General features: G+C 41.8%; 1 protein-coding gene across 1 annotated transcript in view; it reads left to right on the top strand.

The window, feature by feature from the left end:
* The first annotated feature begins 5780 nt into the window (after positions 1-5780).
* The window catches only part of PCMTD1 (protein-L-isoaspartate (D-aspartate) O-methyltransferase domain containing 1), a 40779-nt gene continuing 29640 nt past the window's right edge, over positions 5781-16919 (top strand). Inside the window, exon 1 of the mRNA XM_036400670.2 lies at positions 5781-6000. The gene's annotated coding sequence lies outside the window, so the exon portion shown is untranslated. The remainder of the gene's footprint in view (positions 6001-16919) is intronic.

Raw genomic sequence — 16919 nt, 5'->3', positions numbered from 1 at the left:
CTAGCAGAGCACTTCATGGCAAGGAAAAAAAGCCTCATGCACTCTCCTAACCAGTTGTTTGCAAGCATAGCACTTTTGGAGATTATCACTGCTATTCCTGCCTACTCCAGGCATCAAAAGAAGATGGTTTTGCTACCATTGCATGAGATTTCTTTTCACAAAGTTGATAAAAGTTGTGACCACTTAAATGGGGTGTGAGAGATGGGATGCACAGATAAGATAACAGGCATCCCAAATAAATATATGTAACTCAAACCTCAATGCATTTTATTTGGAGTGTTTCAGAGGAGTGTGACAGTGATACACAACATTCAAAATGCTTACAATTGCTTAAAGCAATTCATATTTGCAAAGAGGGCATATCAAAATTTACAGCAACGAACATCTCTATCCCTAAAAACCCAAAATGCCTTAGGAAGTTACAGTAACAAACTGCCTCTCTGAAGGGGGCCAGAGAGAAGAAAGGATGTGCAGATCTCAAAGAAACAAATGGCAAGTTTAAAGACCAGTAGGAATATTCAGTGAAGGAATCTGGCACATAGGCAAGGCCTGTAGTAAAGGTTGATTTACTCCTTTTAAAGGCACTCTTTTCAATCACCTAGCTCTGGAGCTTTGGGAAACCTTGTTCTGATCTAAAACTTGATTAGCATACAACCACTTTTATCCAAGACAGTAATGCTCAGTTTGTTTATCCAAACTGCAGATTAACAAAGATGCAGAGACACTATACACTGTGTATGTAGATCTTACCAGTTTTACAGGTGAAATCTTTCAAGTCTCACCTGTCAAAGCAACATTGTACAAATGTGAGTAAACTGCTTTCAGAGCCAGGCCACACCTCAGCTGCACAGCTGCTGGTTCCAGAGGCTCACATAACAGCCTGTGGATGATGGTTTGCCAGGCTGGCGTCTGGCAACTCCTAGGGACTGCAGGTTACACCCTGACCAGTCCATTACAGCTTAGCTACAGGTGTGCTCATCCTGTACATGCAACCTGAAGGGACTCAGCTTGGGCACTCTCTGGGGGATGACCCAGTTCTGTTCCTGGGAACTGAAACATCACTTACCACAAACCTTTGGAAATGGTATGATGACTGCTGGGATCAGATGAGAGCCACAGAATGTACATTCAAACATCTGTGAGTGAAGAATAAAAAACCAGAACATTTTAAAAATATGAAAGGTAGCCCAAAAATTCAGGACAAATTAAACTGCTTTCCTGAAGTTATTTCTTTTTCCTTTGCATTACTTGTGTTGTTTTTATTAACACAGTACTTTTACTCTCTGAGACAATAAAGTAATGCAGGAAGACCAAGGCTGCAGGACAAGGGAAGTCACTGCACCAGGTCTCCATTTCAGGGCCTCTTCCTGAAACAAACTACGCCAGTGGAATGTGTGACACAGCGTGAAGTATGTGCTCACTGTATCCAGTTGCCAGAAGTGGTATCTGTTGTAGAGAGCAGAGGACAACGTCTGAAAACTGGAGCTGCTGCTTCTGTAGCACATCTTTTTTGTTCTACATCTGTAAAACCAACCAGTCAAAGTCTGTCAGGAAAGAAAATCTACAAAAAATAAAGGAAAAGAAAGAAGGCAGTCAAAAGAAAAAATAAAAAGACAAAGAGCTCAGTGGATGAAAGGTAAGTGTCAGGAAGTTATCAATATTAGAGAGTATATTAAATAGATTTAGGAAATCATATAAAACTATAATTTTAAAATGCTTGATAATGAAAGATGAAACAAAAGTACAGAATGAAATTTGTCAGGGGAAAGGAAATCAAACAAGATTGTGGAAACTAGAGAAAAAAATAGTTACATGCAAAATGAATGAGGAAAAAAAAAGCAGAATCAGACAACAGTTGCTTCAAAATGACAGTGAGCTATAAATATTTTCTAAAAAGCTGTGTCAACATACAAAAGCATGCACAACAGTGTGAAATAACTAATTACAAATAGAGCTAAAGTGTAAGTCTCTAATATCCTTATCCTTGCATTGACTTTCCAGAGCTAAATAACAAAGTAAAGTTCTTGGTAGGAACAATCCAAGCCTTAAGAAATCCTACAAAACATTATGCTGTCACAACTTAATTAAAATTAGATTTCATTGCAGAACATAAAAAAATATTTTAAACAGTATCAGCTTAAGCTCCAGCAAAAATCTTACAAATTTAAACTCTATTAGATTAAGAAAATGACATGTCTAAAAATAAATGTTAAACTTTAATATTTGTTTTGTATATTTTCCGTAGCATTTAGAGTATTTTAAAATGCTTATTCAATAACAGAACATAGAGTTCAAACTGATTGAAATCAAAGTACCTTAAATGCAATGATATATAAATGGTTTCCATTATTTAGAGATGGGCAAAAAATATAAGCAGTGCAAATGATGCGTTATTTGTCAGCTTTATGCCAACAGGATTGTGTTCAGGGAATGTAATTTGCACCATTCTACTTTTAAGCTATTGCCACTGTTAGGAAGGCCAGTATGTTTAAAGGACAACTTTTTTCTATATAAATAAAAATTAAATATGACAAATAATACACCTACTCAGTATTTGTGACATGATCTTTATTTGAAACAGTTTTCATTATAAATTGCTGTGTATATCCAATTTTCTGTTCATTATACTAACAGTTAAGTCTAAATACTTAACCTTAATGACCCCTGGTAACAAATTTCAAATTTATCTAAAAAAATGGCAGTCTTAAGTACTTCTCTATTAGATATCTGAATGTTATAACCTTCACCAGAAGCACAGAATGAAGATTCACTGGGGTCTTCCACATAGTTCAGACTTTATCTGCATGATCATGAAAAAATAACAAGGCAACAGGACAAAATACTGAAAAAGTAAATTATACTTCAATCTGCAGATGCAATAGAACAATACTAAGCTTGCACAAAATAATGAATTTGGGGACACTTTAGCCTAGCCCATTGTTTTATGAGGGTGAAAGGATGTTCACTGTGCTTCAGTTAAGAAGCATGTTTCGTTATTTCAATTTCATTCAGTTAAGAAGTGGGAAATGATGGTTTTGAACTTAGCAAGCTTATACAGAGCTTTAATGCGCCTGTCACATAATACTTTAGCTTTTTTTGAGACTATTAACTTAGATTCAAATGAAAACAAATTTTGCCCAAATGATGCACATCTCAAATTTAAAATAATGTAATAATAAATATCTTTCACGCCAAGATGCAGAAGTTACATGCTGCATCAGAAAACACACACCTTGCTTCTTTTTTCACAATGGATGGACAGGAGCTAGAACAGATTTGGATAACTATACATGCTTGAGTAGAATTTTCTGCTAGATCAGAATGCTGCAGCTTCTTTTCAGCTCTGAAAGAAGATGGCAGAATGGCCTTCCTAATTGTATGTCCATGTTCACTGCAAATGGAAAAAATAGTTCAAGCATGGTAATTTACAGAGGAAAAAAAGTTATCTGAAAAATTGTCTTAAAAGTGAATGAGCAAAACATGGCCATAACTTCTGTCCTGACTGAATACTCATCAAGTTCACCTCATCTGAAAGGTAATGCCTACATGCTGCTCAGGCACAAGAATATCTAGGATGTGATGGAAAGAGAAGGAAACCTTCATACATACAACAGGCTGGAAATCATACACACTTATTACATCTAACTAAAAATTCTTAATAGAAACAAACTTATAATATTCAAAGCCAGCAAAAAATTATTTATTTACTGATGCAATGATGCAAGGCATATTTCAATGTGAAAATTGAATTTATGTGTTTATTCTCCCTTTTATTTCTCATTCAAGGAGCCATCAGTTACATAACTAGTAGAGTGGCAATTTGTAGCACTATTTGAATTACTCAGTCCAATTGACAGGAGACTTATTTTCTTCTGAGCCCCGGCCTAACACAAACTCTCCCCCTTATTTTGCCAATTATCTTCACCTCAGTTGTTGCCATCTACAACCATTGTGTGCTCCAGGTATTAATTAATCCTGCCCCCCAAGAGAGTAATACTCCTGGCCTCCTACCAGCTACACTTTTATGTCCTTCAATTCTCAGGACTCTTAGAAATCCTGTTCCACCACTACTCAAACTTTGGCTAAAGCTCAAATCTTTGTGCCTTTGGGCTGCATTTCACAAAGTACTCAATGCTTACAACAATCTAGATTAAATTATCATTGTAAATGTCTACAAGTTATCTAGATTAGTTTTATTATAACACCCACTCAACTTCGGGTTTTCATATCCACTAGCCTGAAATCCTTAAATACTACACCTTTTTCCTGATTGTTTGGTGAACATGAACTTACTGTTCCTGCAGTCATCCCTTTTCTGATACTGACCTCAGGCTTTTCTCATTTCTTTCCACAACAAAAACAGATTAGCCAAATTGCTACAAGTCCTGACACCTGTGTAACTCTTAATTTTCCCAAACGCCAGGCAAGCCTACTTTCTCCACTAACTCTCCAAATCCCACATCATTCCTCCTTACCAAATCAAACATGAGACAATGCCTCAGAAACATCACTTGAGACCAGGGCTCAGAATGACCCAACAATCTTCATCACCTTGGGCTTCAAGTCTGCACTGGGTCCCAGGCTTCCGTGAGTTTCCACTTAGGTCTCGTTCCTTCCACAATACTCCTTCCTTTCCCAAATTCATAGAATCATAGAATACCCCTAGTTGAAAGGGTTACACAAGGATTACCAAAGTCAAACTCCTGGCCCCCCACACCAAGAATCACACCATGGGATTGAGAGTGTTGTCCAAACACTTATGTCAGACTTAGTGCCCTAACCACTTCTCTATGGAGCCGGTGCCTACAGTTCTCAACAATCCTCAGGGTGAAGAATCTTTTCCTAATATCCAACGAAAGCCTCCACAACATCTCCATGCCGTTCCTGCAGGCCCTTTGCTGGTCACCAGAGAGAAATCAAGTGCTCCCTTCCACTTCCCAGGGAAGCTGCTGCCTACTGTGAGGTCTCCCCACGCTCTCTTCTCCAGGCAAAGCAAGCCCAATGACCTCAGCTGTTTTTCTTGCAGCATCCCCTCTAGACCTTTTTACCATCTCTACAGCCCCCCTATAGACGTTTTCTGACATTTCTAATGATTTCTCTGAGCTTTCCTCGTGATCTCTTACTTCCTGTAAGAAGTAGTTTTTCAAACTATCTTTCGGAGCTTCGACAACAAACCCGAGCGCCCTTCTCTCGGGGCGTGGGGGGAACCTTCTGGCCCCCCTTGCGAGAGGCCCTACAGGACGATCCCGCAGAGCCGCCGCGTCCCCTGAGGAAGATGAGAACGCCAAGCCGAGTTCTTCCTGACGGGCACCGGGGACACCTTGCGCATGTTTTTAAACCCGGGCCTTCGGCACGGCTGCTTGACCCCTGCCGCCCACCCGCGGTGCCGCCGCCGCACAACAACACGGTGCTGCTGTCCGTCCTCGCAGCCCACGGGAGACCAGAGGGCCGGGGAGGGCACAGGGGATTGCCGGCAGCGCTGCCCGGCCGGCGAGGAGGGGACGCGGGGCTGTCGGCAGCGCTGCCCGGCCAGAGGGGAGGGCACACGGGGGATGAGGGGGGGAAGGCAGCGCGCGGGCCCCCAGCGACCCCAGGGCGACTGGTGACGAGCGCCGCGAGCGCCGGCCGCCCATTGGCTGTGGTGCGGGGGCGAGCGGCCAATCAGGGCCGGGCTCGGAGCGGCGCAGCTCTCGCCCTCGCCTCGCCCCGCCCGGCGGCCCCGCGCGCGGGGGGCGGGGTCACGTGACGCTCTGTTTACATCCTCTCAGCTGTCGGGCCCCGCCTCCCCCGTCCCGTCCCGTCCCGTCCCTCGCACCGGCACCGGCCGCCGAACCGACCCGCGCACCCCCGACCCGCGGCTGCCAGCGCCGCTCTCCTCTCGATTGGCCGTTTGCCCGCGGCCTGCCGGAGTGCTCTTCTGCCTGCAATTCTCGCCCCCAGCCCCCAGGCGGGTCTCGCCGGTGCCGCCCAGCGCAGGGTCCGGGGCCCGCTGCGGAACGGGTGAGTGTCCCGCACTGTGAGGGGGTGGGCAGAACTGCGCTCCGGCCGCGCTGTGCGGCGCGGAGGCCCCGCCGGACGGCCGGGACGGTGGGTTGTGGCGGGGGAGGGGAGATTGCGGCCCTCCGGCCCCTGCCCTGCGGCCCCTGCCCTTCCCTGGCTCCCCGGGCGCTCCGGTCCCCATTGTCCCCGGGCCCCGCACGCAGGCGCGGGGGAAGGGGGATGAGGGGGAGGCGTTGTTTTCGTGCAGCCGGGACAGGGCGAGGGCTCGCCCTAGGGAGGGACAGGACCGGCTCTGTGCGTACGCCCTCAGAAGCCCCTTCTTCTCCTCCTGCTCCTTTGCTTGAGCCTTGCCACCCCTCGCAGCGTCTGCGTAATGAATAATCTCTGGCCCAGAAGGAGTTGGGGGGAGGAGAGGTGGTTGGTATAGCTGCCGTGGGCCTGGGAGCTGTGAGAGGACGAGGACAAGAGAGAAGGTTCCAGCCTCGAGATCCCGGCGGGGGGGTGGTGGTACAGGCAAGGTGAGGGCAGCGCTTGTCCGCGCTGTGCCTCCCCCCTGTGACGGCTGTGCGTTTGCCTTTCGCCTTTGAGGAAATGCGGTGAGAAGGGAAGCCTGCGGTTTGGGGGATTTCTTTGGGCTTGGTTTCTTTGGTTTCTTTTTTTCACTGTCGAGTCTTTACAACCTCGTGTGCTTGTGGGGACCGCGTTTTCCAGGCCGAGGCATCGTTGAGGGGTGCGTGAGACAACATTTCGTTTTGTTTCAATTAAAAACCCGTGGGCTAATGCAGGGTATTTCTCTTTCTGGGAGTGGAGGAGGTGGTGCGGCTGCAGCAGGCGTAAGATACTTTGTTTACATAAATAAAGTGTGTGAAATGCGCGATAAGTTCGCTTTTCGCTCGCAATCCAGGTCGGTGAGCATTCCTGGCGGCAGCCGCCGGAGAAAAAGGAGAAGGCTGCCGCTGCCCCCCGCTTTGCCATAAACGCACATTTTGTTTCTGTTTATATTGTGGTCTCTGTTTTGGCTGGGAGAAGACTAAGGGGAGGAGCAGGAACTGGCTCCGGGGCTGCCACCTCCTCCTCCCGTCTGTTTTCTTTGTTGCTATCAGCTGGAGGAGGCGTCCTGGGGTCACGTCTGTAGCTGAGCTGCGGTCTGCGGCGGTGTTAATGGGATTCCTCTTGGGCCCGAAACCTCGGGCCGCCTCCGCAGTGCTTGTGCGGGTCTGGTCTGACCTCCGTGCGCCCTCCTCCCCCCTGCCTCGGCAGCTGTCCGCGGCTCGCTCTGAAGTTGCAGGAAGAAAAGGGGGAGCGGAGGGAGAAGGAATCTTGGCATTTATTTGATACTCGGTCAGCAGCCTGGGCCTGCTGTATGCAGCTCTGTCATAAAAAAAAACAAACCAAAAAACACCAAAAAAAAACCAACCCTAGACAAACCACCAAAAACCAACAAAAGCAAAAATGGAAACAAACAGCTAAGGAGGAAGGGTGAGGGGCTGTCTGTTTAAAAACAAGTCCTTTATGAAAGTACTAAACTACTCCAGTGTGTGGAAAATGCTTGTGTCCTTGCAGTACTTGCCAGCGCCAACATAGTTGGTGTTCTCCTAGGTTTGTTTTTTTTTTTTACTCCTGTCAAGTAATAAGTCAAGCACAGTAGAACTGCAGGCTTTAGCAAGAATGTAAGGTTTCTTCTTATAAAGAGCAGCAAATGTTGAAGCCCACACAAAAAATACCCAGAGTAAGGCTAGTCAGCACTTCAGCAAATTAATGAAGATACCCAATTCCTCTTAACCATGTGACCTCTGTGTTACAGAGAATGCTTTTCTAGATGGAAGGCACAAAAAATCCAGTGCTTAGAGTTAGTAAATTACAATAATGTGTGGTGAGAATGTCTTTGTAACCTTAATCCATTCTGCTTGCAAATGAATTATAACGTGCTATACGCTTTTTTCCCCCAACAGGACCATTACCTAACTCTGGGCAGAAGATCTCTGGAAGGGATCAGGCTGGGATAAATGGAGCTGTCTTCTGCAGAACTCCTGCCTGATTTGTTGGGAGAGTTTGAAAAGTATTTTGGATTTGTAGGTGGAAAAATGTGTGACAGATCGATTGGTATTTTAACTGACTCTGGGTGAATAAATATAATGATAGGAATGTTAGAAGTATGTGAGTGAGGTCAGAGAGCCACAATAAGGGCTTTGGAGATGGACACTTAGCCAAATGTTCTTTACAACAGTCAGTGTCCCTCAGAAGTGCTAGAAAATACAATTGGATGTTGTTGGGAGGTCTGCAGTGAGGAGAATATAATGAAATTGCAGAAACAGAAAAAAGTATGTAATACTGGACAGTCCTCGATGGCCAAATTTTATCACTGTGTCTGTGCAGGGTTAGTTCCTTCCCTGCATCATCTCTGATCTTCATTCCAGAATTTTTGTAAAAATCTCCCTGCCTCTCTAATTGGCCTTCTTCCTCGATTTGCTTCATCCAATCTGTGGCATTACTTGCTTTAGATATGTGACTGGCCAGTTTCAATTTTGCAGTATACTATTGATATAATCATGAAATCTTGCCATTTTTATAATCATAATCTTGACAGTTTTGTGGTTTTTATTGTTTAGTCTTCTTTTTGCCTGTCAGTGACTGCCCCAACCTGCAGATCCTTTTGAAGAGGCTTTTGCCTAATAGGAGACTTAAAAATAGGACCTCAGTGTCAGGCATGTGTTGTAGTTTCCATGCCTGTGGTGGACTGTACCAGAGCAGTCACTTGGCTGTGTTTCTGTAAACTTGAAGCACTTTGAGATGGAAGTGTGTATTCTGAAGCTGAAGGTAGGCTTCTTAGGCATGATACCAGTGCAGGTGTAAGTCTTAAGGCAAACTTGGAAGACATTAGCTCAAGATTCCTGCTGCAACACATTGTAGTGTGTCGTTCTTGTTTTTTCCCCCCAGAGCCAGGCAATAAAATTTCCCTATGGAGTGTCTCTCAAAGGTTTATGTCAGGTGTTTCAAAAATTCCCCAGAACAAATACATTAAAAGCAATTCTGAAATACTAAGCATTATGGTAATGCTCATGCCAGTCTTAGAGGTGCATGGAGAGAAACACCTGAGAATACAGTAATTTTTTTCTGGATGAGAGGTGTCTTTACATGTACCTGTTCTTGTCATTTTCTGCTTTGTTCCCATTTTCAGTAGGAATGTCACAGAGATCTGCTATTCTACCCTGCTGAACTGAAAGTGATGTTCTGGAGCTGATGATTAATTAGCTCTCTGTGTAAGAAAAGTGCCTTGAAGTCTCCAGCACTTGGCACCCTTGAATGCAGACGTTGTTTATATAATCTCATTTGTTTTATCTACTTAGAATGTAAACTCCTCAGAGCAAAAGTAGGTAGAATGTAGATGCAATATGTTTTGCAAATGAATAATCAGGTATGTGACTGGCCTAAGGCACTCCAGGAATCCTCTGGCAGGGTCGGAAGTTGATCTGCATACTTCATCCTCTCCAACAAGTGTGGATATTTTGAATGGAGAATTCTTTTAATGTATCTGCTTTGCAGAACTGTGTTCACACTGTTCTGCTTCATCATTTATGGAGTTATAGGGACTGAAGTGTGGTAGTTATATGAAATATTATGGGTATAATTACATGAGAGCATCAGGAAATAAGTACTGTGCTCCAATTCCTTTGGGTCTTATTTGTGTGCACTGGATGTTAATGAAAGCCTTCAGGCCTCCTTCATGCAAGCTCTTAAAACAGTTTCTGCTGCTGTGTTACTTAAGAAATTTGGGCTGGACTTCTGGTCCTTGAAGAAAGGATAGAATTTATAGCAACTCAGGATGCTGAATATAATATTTGTAGGACTGAAAGATAGCTGGCTGGCATTCAGAAGAAGGTTGTTGGTTTTCTCTCCTTTTTGTCCTGGTATGTCATGCCTACTTCATGTTTCAGAGAAAGTCTTGCAAAGTCGACAGTGATGTTAACCTCAAGGAGCTTGGAATACTGATGGAATGTATGTGTGTGGATTCTTGCTGAATCTACTCATTAGAAGCTTATTGCAAATGTTGAAAGTAAGAAGTAAAAGTAAACTGTAAGCAAAAATGTCTTTAAAAATGGCAGTTAGTCCAAAGAAATTCATTTTTGGAAATAAGAAAAGGATTGGAACCTATAGGGTTGGACACAGGTCTGGAGAACTTTTGTAGCATCTTTATCACTTATACATTGTGACTGCAATTGGTATGTGACATATTTCTCAATTAATTTTATCAGTTCTTTAAATTGAAGCACAAAAATATGAGTTGTCCTTTATTGTGAGGAAAAGACAGTGGTTTAGAGGCCATTACAGAAGACTTAAAATAAGCAAAGAAAGACAAACCCCACAGCCCTAAAAGAGATTAGGTGTAACATCGGGAGTCACCATGGGAACTCACAGGCTACAGGTTCTGGTGTATTCTCATACAGTGAAGTTCTTGAGTGGGGAATTACTGTGGAACTTCTCTTCTTAGAGGGCTGTCTTGGGGCAGAAAAATACTTGGAGCTGGCTGCTTAGAAAATGCGTTTTATGAAGGTTAGTTTTGGACCTCTGGTTTGGTTTTGTTTAGTGAAGGCAGGATGTAAATATCTTGCTTTTACAAGTGCAGAGTATTGAGCTCTATGAGTTGTGTGCAATTGGCGGTTTAAGATACTGTGAGTGTTGTTAAGGTTACATAACAGGTGAGGTTTGGAATGCCTCTCAAGTATAGCATTTCACTTGATTTTCTCACAGTAGTATTTGGTCAGCATACAGTTGCAAAGCAGAGTTGGATTTGCTGTGTTTCTAGGGTGTAAAAGAGTACAGTTGTAATTAATATTGAAAAACTTGTTTGAGGAAACAATTCAGAATTTGACAACAAAACATTAAAATCAGGTTTAAAACGTAACAGGCTTTCATCGAGTGGTTTGATAGTGACATGAGATGTTTTTAATCCTGAATGAAAGACATTTATATGGAGGTGCTGCAGGGCATCAGAGTTGTCAGCATGGAGCTATTAGATATGAGAGGATTTACTGGAGACCTAGATTATTTGAAGTATTAAAAACAAACAAAAAAAAAGATGGCAGGAAAAATCTGAATTAGAGATAGCTCAGCAGTTAGAGAAGAGAACCCTTGTCTTGGTTGATGACGTGTGCTTTACTGGAGATGGTGTGTGTTTAGAGACACACATGCACAGAGAATATGTGGACAACCAACCAATTCTGTGGCAGTGTAGAGACTGTAAACAGGATCTCTGTTCTGGATGTTTTTAGAACCTGGTGATGACAGACTGGTTGCAAGTCAGTGTCTCCAGGTTTGCTCTTCTGGTCTCTTTTGGCCAATAATGTCTTTTATCTGGTTGCTTTTCCAGTTCCAGCTGTTGGGTTCCTTTCAAAGCAGTCTTAAGTGACACAGAAAGAGCAGCTCCTCTGACTTAGTTGCAGAGAAGCAAGGACAGGATGTGGCCAGAAGAGTTTTCTGTTTTGTTGTTTAGCACTAATTGTTGCTGTAGCACCGGCCAAGTAGCCAAGAGTTAGCATGAGCACCTAAAATAGCACTAGAGGTCTGTGTTTGAGTACTCACGTCACATCACAAGTACCAGAAGCTTGCTGTTTTTATTACAAAACCTTTTCTTTGCATGATTTCTAAACAGATAAGTCTTATTAAAGCTGTCAGTAATCATAATTATTTCTTCCTTTTTTTTAACAACTGGCTTGTTAAAGTTTTAAGTGATAGGTGCATATTTCTAATGGCAAATTAGGCAATCTTGAAAACTATTTTCACGATGAACAGTGACAACTTTGTAATACTGGATAATGTTCCTCCAGGAGGCATCTGTCACTGGGAAGATTTTTTTTTCCAGCTGATGTCTACAAATGTCATTTAGATTTAATGGTAAGAGTTAGAGTCAAATCAGAGTTGTTCTAAAATACTAGTTTAAGATGTAGTGAAAGGCAGTATGCAGTAATATTGTAGACACAAAAGGAATGTAACTATTAAAAGCATGTATTGGTACCATTCTTCAAGTAAAACAAATATAATTGGTTATTAGTTGTCTTCAGGGGTGAAAGGTAACTAGATTTCAAAGAGATCTTCTCAGAGGTAACATGTCCTAATTATTTGTTCATATTTAAAAAAGACAAATCTGGCTCTCCAGAAGGAGATTTCCGTATCAATGTGTGGTTTTTGTATGTGAAGCGATAGTAATTGGAATTGTTTATAGTAAGAGTCAGCTAGTGAATCACAGTCGGCAGTTGATATGCCTGTGGCATCCTCATCCCAGATGAAAGGTTTGATTCCTATAAGTTGTTGTTTTAACATTAAATGAGGAATTAGGACCATGTGGTTGGCAGAAAATGAGATGTGATTACTATTTTGAGACTTTTTTTATTTCTATAGCAAGTGTTCATAGCAGAGATTTGGGAATTACCATGTGGTTTTCTTGATATATAAAAGAAAAAGCCAAGTAATGCTATTCAACTCAGTCAGGATGACTGTGCTGTTGTATCATGGTTTGTATATCAAAGTTTAAAAAAGAAATGATTGTGGGAGCCACTACCCTCTTAATCATATTTTCAGAACTGTTGTTTTTGCTTGATAGGTATGACTGAAATGAATGCAAGTCAGCATTGCTGACAGACTGAACTCCAAAGCAGTTGCTAAAGGAGATGCTTAATTTTGATAAATGGTTAATATTTCTGTAGTATAAATAACTTCAAGTAATCAGGAATGCTGTATTTCTACTGGTACATCAGTCTGCCATTACGGGATTTGATTTTAATTTGAAAATCTTTGCCTGAGACTCATTAAATTCTTGTTTACTGTTGTAGTTATTGTTGGATTCTGTGGGTGGGGTTTTGCTGGCTCTTCTTCTGCTGGGCATGTGATCCTGCTCTTTATTTGCAAAACCATTTCCTCTACCCTTTTGAGAATGAGCTGTGGTTTTCCTTCCATTCCATGTAGTGCAGTTTGTTAAGCTTTGCTGTGTTCTTCCTTCAAGGAACTCTAAATTTGGCATTTATTGTAGTCAGAAGGTCAGTGAACTTGGAAGAACGCAGAAAAGTCAAGCTGCTGAGTTTCTTTGACTTCTGCTGAGCTGACATCTGCAGTATTATAAAATCCCATAGGCCTTAGTCTCTTGTTATTTGCTTCAGTTAATTATGCATTCATCATGACTAAGACTCATTACTGCCAAGTTTCCTGAGATTCTGTGATGTTTTCTGAAGTAATTCAGTTGTCAGAAAAAGTCAGTGTAAAATTTGCCTTCTCCATTCTGGCGTGCTCTGGATAAACTGGAGTTGTCCGTGATATAACTACATCAGGTTGTGTGAATGTAGCAGCCTCTTGTGTTGTATCTGTAAACTACACTTATGTAAGGTGAAAACCATGTGCTTTGCATGACTGCAAAAATACTGATACAGTAGGATTGTGGGAATGATGATTATTGTGAGCTGTGCAAGTGCACAGCTGCTATATAGGCAATGATAAAACGTTCTCAACTTCTATTTCTTGCTGAAGAGTTTGCATGAATATCTTGGAATGGTTACTGGAGCTTTTGCAAATGCTTCAAATCCTTCCCAGATGACATCTGCCATTGTTGGTACTGTAGGTAAATTATAATTTTGGAGCCACATTTACAGTAGTACTTGATTCATACCTGAAGAAAAAGAAAACCAGTAATTCAGAAACATTTGCAAAATTATAATGTGTTTATATTTTGGTTTGTGCTTTTAAAGAAGGGCTCTAAGGAGTTTTGTTTAAGTGTTTCTAGTTTTTAGTTTAGGTGTCCATGGCCTCAGGTCCAGTGAGTTGTGAGGCTAAGCACATATTCTCAGTAGCAAACAAACAGATGTGTTCAGTATCTATGTCTATAATTTGCCACCACACCAGCATGGGAGATGGCACTAAGGCAAGCACAAACAGCACCAGTGGCCTCATCCTGTTACTCTTTCTGGATGGTCAAGCTGAATGTGTGCAAACATATATGTGTGTAAGTATTACAAATCTTTCCAGTTACTGGGTTTAGGCACTCATTCTACCCTGGAACTCTTTGGTCTGTTTGTGCCCCATTGCCTCTTAAGCACATGCACATGCTCAGCTGCCAATTCCAAACACCACAGATTCTCCAGCAGCTCACCTTGGACCCCTCTTTGTTCCTCCAGCTGCCTCACTCAGCGGTGTGTCCCATCCCAGTCCCAAGGCCACTCTGCCTGTTTGCTGGCCAGTCCAGCTTGGTACTCTGTATGATTGCACCTGGACCTGCAGAAGCTCACACCCTGCTTTGCTGGCACCACAGACTCACCAGCCCTTTGATCTGTGGTCTGACTCCATGTCTTGTAGGTACACATGGGCACCAAGCAGAGGCCCAAGATAGAATTGCAAAAGGAGATTGACAGTCTGACAGGAGAGGCAGGGCATAGCTGGACACACATACTGACCTGCAGCCTGCTGACACATGATCCGTCCCTCTTGTCACTATAGCTGTGGCTTTCCCATGCTTGTTTCTCCCCTAGTCACTGTGATTTTTTCCTTTCCCCACCTCTGGTTCCTCCCCCAAGCATGCAGTCACAGGACTTGTGCCATCCCCAAATCCATTTCCCCTGCACTCCATGGGAGCTTTTACAGAGCTACTTTTGTAGCTCTGTGAAAATCACACCTTTGGATCTGGGAAATGCCTTGGAGAGGCATGGTGGTAGTGGGAATGTGGAGAGAGCTGATGGTAGGCTGGGTCAGGGTATTCATGTTTCCCCCACTTGTAAATCCACCCCTGCTCCTTTGTGTGCAGAACAGGTTTCTGTCACATAACCCAACAAAGTTAACTTTGATATGTTCAGGCAGATAATCTGTTTAATCATTTGCAAGCCCTGTGGAAAATTTAAGGTAGAAGGTACTGACTGGCCACAGAGGTGTAAATTAAAAATGATACTGTTACAAAAGCAATACTTTGAAACATTACCTCAAAGTAGGGAGAATAATAAAATATTTGCATGAACCTTTGTGAAACAGATTTTGATAGCAGTATTAATGCTGTAACCTTTTACATTGTAAAGAAAAGTGTTGATTTTTTTTTTTCCTGGATGACTAAAGACTTCAGTAGAATTTTAACATAGATTTAGTTTGTACTTGATGAGTGTGTTTTGGAAGTTTGGATAAATCATCACTTTCTTTTGGTTAGAACCATGAAAGGGAAGTTGAACTCCGTTTTATATAAAGTAAGCATTGAAAGTCCTAAGTGGTAGAGATTTTTGGACAAAGTCGCATCATTATAGGTTGTGCTGTGTATGGATTTATGGTATGTGTGGAGACTTAGACAAATTATGGTATGGATCCTTAAAGTCTAAAGCTTTTGGATATGCAGGATTTGGGAATTAAAAAGAAGAAAGTGGGGTAGATATCCATTGCTTTCTTTGACAAGATAAAACACTAATTCAGCTGTGCAAGTGCTAGTAAACAAGTTACATTTGAAAAAAATGGTTATTCCAGTGTGATGCTTCTGGAAGATTGCAGGGAAAAAATTTTTTGTGGTTCTGAGGAAGAGAAGCAGGAAACAGGAGTAGGCTTTACTGATTCTTCCCTCTTGAGAATTAAGGAATAAAAACAACTTCTCAAAAGATACTGTTATATTGCACTGTGCTGTTTTAAGAATTAAGCACAGAAGAATTGGGATATATTTTTTCCTTAAATTGTATTTGTTTAGCATCTCATAAGAAGAGGATGCATAATGAATAAAAGTTGAGAATCTCAGGCTGTGAAAGTAAACTTCATGGTAATACAGTATTTAAGTTGTTTATGCTGTGATTTGTGTGCTATTTTGAAGCTTTTAGATACATTTCTGAAGACTAGAAACCAAAAAATGTTAGTGTCCTTGGAGGTTGATAAAATTGATTGATATTTCTGTTTTTAATTGGGCCTATTTTTTTTTCTTTGTGGAGACTGAAGTAAATGCATAGCTCCAAGATGAGGTTTCAAGTGTCAGGAATGCAACTATCTTCTATTTTTACACTTGACCTCATTTCTGTTTTCTTTTGCTAAAGGCAACAGGCGAATGTTGTTCTGTTGCTGCTAGAAGTGAGTTATTTAAATAACTTGAAATGTTTATGTGCAGTAAGGTTTTTGAACTTTAGTACTGGCTGAAATAGTGAAAATTTTGTCATGGGCCACATTTTGCCTAGTCAAAGTTATATGAAGTGTGACTTGATCTGCTTAAGAACTATAACTTTTATGGTAAAAGGTTAGGAAAATATGTTTCCTTTCTTGTACAAAATCTGCTTTGTATTTCATTATAAAAGAGGATTCTCCTTCCCCTTCCCCCAGTTGTTACTAGGGACTCTCTGATGATTACTCCAAGGAGCATAATTTTTATGTTCTGGTCAACTGAACTAAATTATTGACCATCTTTTATGAAAAGAAACAAGTTTTGTCTTAAAAATGTTGATTCTCTCACTGTTCTTCTTCATATATATATATATATCAAGGTGTCTTAGATGGAAAGCGATCACAATATTAAAATCTGCAGATATGTTGTGTCACTTCTATGCCTTTGCCTTTTCAGGCCAAACAGAATTAGATGTACCAGAACCAGTTCTTTTTACACATCACTCTACAGCTCTTCTGATTCTTAACATTTGCCTAATATAGCTTTTATGAACCTGCTTGAAATGAATAGTCTGTTAAATATCCTTCTGCAAAGCTGTGTATTGTGGCAATGAGTTTTGCAGCCTGGTCACTCTGTAGCTCACTAATTTGTGAAATATGTGCACAGACAGCAGTTTCTGAAATGCAAAACAGGTGCATGAGACAGGCTCAGTGAATATCAGACATCTGTATGTATTAAGCATCATCAATTCATTTCTCTAGTGATGTCCTGATATTTTAGGCAGTGAACAAACTGCTATTACCTGGTACCTCCTGTTTCTGTGGGT

This window comes from Molothrus ater, chromosome 1, assembly GCF_012460135.2.
Source record: "Molothrus ater isolate BHLD 08-10-18 breed brown headed cowbird chromosome 1, BPBGC_Mater_1.1, whole genome shotgun sequence".
In the NCBI taxonomy this organism is placed as follows: Eukaryota; Metazoa; Chordata; class Aves; order Passeriformes; family Icteridae; genus Molothrus; species Molothrus ater.
This window is presented reverse-complemented; position numbering and strand designations above follow the sequence as displayed.